Source organism: Mustela nivalis (assembly GCF_964662115.1).
Source record: "Mustela nivalis genome assembly, chromosome: 6".
In the NCBI taxonomy this organism is placed as follows: Eukaryota; Metazoa; Chordata; class Mammalia; order Carnivora; family Mustelidae; genus Mustela; species Mustela nivalis.
In genome coordinates, this window is record NC_139025.1 from 32737361 (window position 1) to 32742437 (window position 5077).

General features: G+C 52.7%; 1 long non-coding RNA gene across 1 annotated transcript; it reads left to right on the forward strand.

The window, feature by feature from the left end:
- Positions 1-337: 337 nt before the first annotated feature.
- On the forward strand, positions 338-2542 carry LOC309867579. Its single transcript, XR_014313250.1, has 2 exons — positions 338-1009; positions 2386-2542. It is a non-coding gene; the product is annotated as an uncharacterized lncRNA (long non-coding RNA).
- The last annotated feature ends 2535 nt before the right edge of the window (positions 2543-5077 follow it).

The window sequence follows — 5077 nt, forward strand, 5'->3', positions numbered from 1 at the left end:
TTCACGTGGCCCACACATGTGTGAGCGTGTGGTAGATGTCCGTGAACGCTCGCCCTCCCCGGCCACGTTCAAAGGAGGGTCTCTCTCCTCTTCAGGCCTTCCTTCGCGGGGACTTTTCTCTCCCTTCTGTCCTGAGGATCTTGTGACCTTCTTCAAGCCCTCTTCCCTCCCAGATTAGCCAGCAGCAAATTAGCCAGTTGATGGGGAAGACATGGCCTCCTCCAGAGCTTCTCGGTCCTGTCTTTCTCCTTGCCCACAGGGCGGCTGCCCTGGCGGTCATGGGGGAGAAGCAGGCAGAAGACAAAGACCAGACACTGAAGCAGAAAGCAGGGTTGGCAGTCAGCTAGAACGTGGGAGGAAGGGCCCGCGCATGAACACGCCTCGTGAGCCGCTTGTGCGTGTCTGCGGGTGTGCACACGCGTGTGGAGCGCACCGAGGGCGCACGAGAGGCCGCGCACGGGAACACTGGGGCCGACCTTCCTACTCCTTGACTTGGCGACTGCAGCCCTGGTTCGTTTCCATCCCCACTGATGAAACGCTTCTTTATGTCTTATTCACATCCTGTCTTGACTACCACAATTGTCTCCTTGCCGGGCCCACATGTCTCTCATCACCAATGGGATCCAAATGTTGCTGACAAAATAATCTCGCTGCCTTTGTGCTGCAGTCACATTCCTCCACTTTTCCAAAGTTTTCTCCGTCTCCCATCCCTGGACGAATCGCGCACACGGACCACCGCCTCTCTCTGCGTCTCCGTTTCCCCCTCGGCTCCCGCTCCCGGTCCTCTCTCTGTTTCTTCTATGGGCTCCTTTCCCTCCTCTGGCTACTCCTGGGCTCCTGGCTCAGGCGGGCCTGTGCCGGTTTCCTGGCACGAGCTCCCTGCACTGTGTGCTCTGTCAGCCAATGTTTATGGAGAGTGACAGGCACTCTTCTAGGCACTGGAGTGAAGCAAGATACAAAACTGAGGACAGCGGTCAGCAAAGAAAAACAGAATGGCCTGTCGAGGACTGTAAGTACCACGAAGGAAATGAAAGCAGAGAGAGCCAGAGAGCAGCTCTGTCTGGTACAGGGTGGTGGGGAGGTCCTCCCCCAGGACACCAGGAATCTGCTCCCCACCTTTCTTCCATGCGGGGCTCAGGACTGGCCTAACATGCTCCTGCTTTGCCAGAGGCCTCCCCTCCCACCCATCTCTTTGTTTGGATCATGTTGACCTTGACCTTGAGATCAGGGAAGGCACTGGGTATAGCAGGAGACCTGTGCATTATTGGTTCATGGAAGATTCACTGGGCAGAAGGAACCAAGCGTGCACACATGACTCCCCAAACACAGGCCCAGGCCTCTTGTGTTGCCTTGCCCAGAACATCTGAATGGTGCGTGGGAGCTCTGCTTGAGTGCCCCCTCAATGTCCGAATTGTGTCTCCCCTTTCCTGGAATCAGGGAGCATCCATTGGCATTGGTGATCTGACTCTATCTGCTTGGGCCAGGCCTCCCCGTGTTCCAAAGACCATAGAGCCCACTGCATGGCTGCTTGATGCCCAGTGGTGCCATCTTCAACTTTTTTTTTTTTAATGATTTTATTTATTTACTTGACAGATCACAAGTAGGCAGAGAGGCAGGCAGAGAGAGAGAGAGAAGGGGAAGCAGGCTCCCTGCTGAGCAGAGAGCCCAATGCGGGGCTCGATCCTAGGACCTTGAGATCATGACCTGAGCCAAAGGCAGAGGCTTAACCCACTGAGCCCCCCCAGGCGCCCCATCTTCAGCTTTGAACAGCCTAGAGGAGAAGCGTCAATGAACAATTTTATTAGCAAGTGAAATGACAAACATTAAATTAATATCAATCACAATTACAACCCGGTTTTTAACAAAATTGTCATCTCTGGCTGATTTCCTTCCTGGGAGGGGAAAGTCTAGGAGGAGTAGGAAGATGAGGTCTGGCTTTCCGTTTAGATTGGGACCAAAGTTATGGATTGCTCATCTTTTCACAGAGGCTCTCGGGCAGCCAGCTCACTAGGGATAGCCATGTTGCCCATAACAATTGTCCTTGGCTCAGGTCTCCTAACACAGTCTAGCTGGATCCTCCCCCCATCATTCGTCAGCCACCAGCCTCCGCAGGCTACCCGCAACCAGGATGTGGCCGTCTGAATCCATGCACGTTGCAAGTATAATACATCCACCAGATTTTGAAGGCCAAGTACAAAAAAGAAAACACGAAACACCTCACAGATTATTTTTATATTGATTACACGTTGAAATGATATTTTTGGGCTCAATAAAAGGTATCGTTGTATGATAGTAGATAAACATTGTATATGTAATAATACTTATAAATGAAATGTATTTTTAAAATTAATTTCATCTGTTCATTTTTACTTTTTCTTTTTCCAGGATTGTATTTTGAAGTCGTCTCTACACCCCGCATGGGCCTCACACCTCCAGCCCCAAGATGAAGAGCCGTACCGTATGCTCCCCTGACGGAGCCAGCTAGGCACCCCCATTTTTACCTTATTAATGTGGCTATTACAAAATATAAAATTGCATATGGGGTTGTCTTTGTGGCTGCATTACCTTTTGTAATAATACCTTTTATCTCTGTCCCTCTAGCTTCCAGTCACATATGCGGGTCAGACCTTTGCCTTCTAGAACACCGCTTAGGGCAGTTACGGTTTGGTCAACAACAATCGTATGCAGAATTCCACTGTGGAAAGCAACTGACAGTGGGGCTGCTCTGGTGAAAGAGGTGGGTATTTGTAGGGAGAGGAGGTTGGGGTGTCAGGGAGTGGGGGTGGCTGAGACTGGGGTAGGAGCCCTATCCATTCTCAGAACCCGGCCTGGCTCATTTATTATTGGATTGGGTCATCCATTCATTTGAAATGGGGTGTGGGGGGACTGCTTGGAGAAGGGGGCCCCCATTCAATCACCCTAAGTGGAATCTGATCGTTATCTTGGGATAAACATTCCAAATGGAAGGTGAGTGCTGGGAGATTAGGAAGATAAGGAAACCATATGGCCCTGTCAGGAGGCTCCCAGGCCCTTATTCTTAAAAGGATTAATGAATCCAAAGGTGGGGGGGGGGGTCATCTTGGTGCTGTTTTTTCAGGAGGAAGAAATCCCAAATCTCCAAATAGGGATGTGCACTGTCTGGAGAAGAAGGACTGGAACTCAGGACTCTTTCTTGCCTTCCCTGGCTTCTCTGCCCCTCTGTAGTCTCTGTGCCCCCTTCACAACAAAGCCTTTCTAAACTGCATTTAGGACTCAGACCTCCGGAGGCTGGCTTTTGGGATCTGGATTCCTACCTCTGCTTGTCCAGCAAAATTTCCAGAAATTTTATCTCTGTCCCTCTAGCTTCCAGTCACATATGCGGGCTATTGGTGCGTGTCAAGGTGCATGCACAGGGAGAGGGGCTCTCTGGGCAGGGCTGGGGGTTGCTGGGACTCGGGCCACACGGTGGGGCAGAGGACCGCCAGCTGTGGGGGAGGGCAGGTAACATGAGCCCTGGAGAGAGGGATCTGGGGCTGCGGGGAGGGGGAGCTGGAGGCTACGGGCTTTTGAGCACGTTCTCTCCTCCCCTATGTCATGAGGCACTTCATCCTTCATTCCTCTGGCACTGCTTGTCTTACACAGCTGTTCTCAGACCCACAACTAGAGACTGTCAGAGGTATTTGGTTTAGGTACAAAAGTGGGTACTCATGGCAGAGAGGGTGGCTTCAGGAAGGTATGATAGAGGTCCCTGGTGAGTAAGAATAATGTAAGAAATGACCCGTATTTACTGAGGGCTCATTTTGTGCCAGTGTCTACTTGGGTTCCCTTGTTAAATTCACAATGGCTTGACAAGGTAGGTGTCATTTTACCGAGAAGGAAACTGATGCTCAGAGAGGCTGAGTCACTTGGTCAAGGTTGCACAGCTATGTAGAACTAGGGCGGGGAATCAAACCCAAGAGGCTGGACCGTAGGGCCCAAGTTCTTGATGTAGACGGTGGCCTAGCGCTCAATTATTCCCATCAGACCGCATCTGGGAGGAGCATTTGGGAGACAACTGCCTGCTTGGGTTGTGGACAGCCACAAGGTAACGAACAAGGCTGGTGGTGTCTGTGTGCCCACCAACTGAGTCTGGGTGGTCACACCTTGCCTGTGGGAGGGAACCCAAGTCCACTGTTGTCCAAATAGCCCTGGCCAGGAAGGGGTCACCCTGTCACCTCCTCCCCTGGGCATGGTCACATCTTAGGGAGAGGTGGGAACAACGGGGGCAGCGGGGGTCCCATAGAGTTCCAGCCCTAGGCTTCCTTGCTTCAGGCTGGCCCTGGCCAGTGGCCTGATTTGGGGGCTTTTCTGTGCTCTCAGCTCATCTAAACATTTGGAGCAAAACAAGAAAGCCAACAATAGACGTTTGTGGGTTAGAGGACAGGGCTGACTTCCCCCTGGGACTCAGCACTGTTCATAAACCATCCCAGCTGCACTCTCACGCTGGGGATGTCACTGGAGCCTCCTTGAATCACAGCCTTGTCCTCGCTGGGGGCCGGCCACTGGCTCCTTTTATATATTGTTGGGGGATGCGAGCGCCGGCAGGGCAGCCGGCTGCTCAGGGGGAAGGCATGTTTTCCTGCCTGAATTTTGGGAAATCACATAGAAAAGATGCATCCGAGCCTGGCATTGCAGCTCTGCCAAGTCCTCCCCTGACAGACGTGTTCTGATCAGAGCTGTTTGCCCCACAGGAAAAGAATCAGCTTTCTATCAAGTGGTTTTCTATCAAGTGGACTCTGGGCATTGCCCCAGAGGCAGCTCCAGCTTCCAAGGACCTGGAGAGTACGTGGAGGGCACTACCTCTGGGAGCAGGCTGGCTGGCCCGCGACGGTGGGGGTGCCTCAGAAAGGGGCCCGTGGGGCATCGTGCTGGGTGGGGTGGGAGGCAGGCCAGGGGTGGGTTTCTCTGAACTGAGTCCCCTCAGGCTGTTTAGACCATGGCTTCCCATGGTCACAGTCAAGGGCAGCCAGGAAGGGTGTTAGGCACAGAAACATTCTGTGGGTGGAGGGGTGCAAACCGGAGCTTGGACCCCCTTCTTGTTCACAGCTGACCCAGGGAT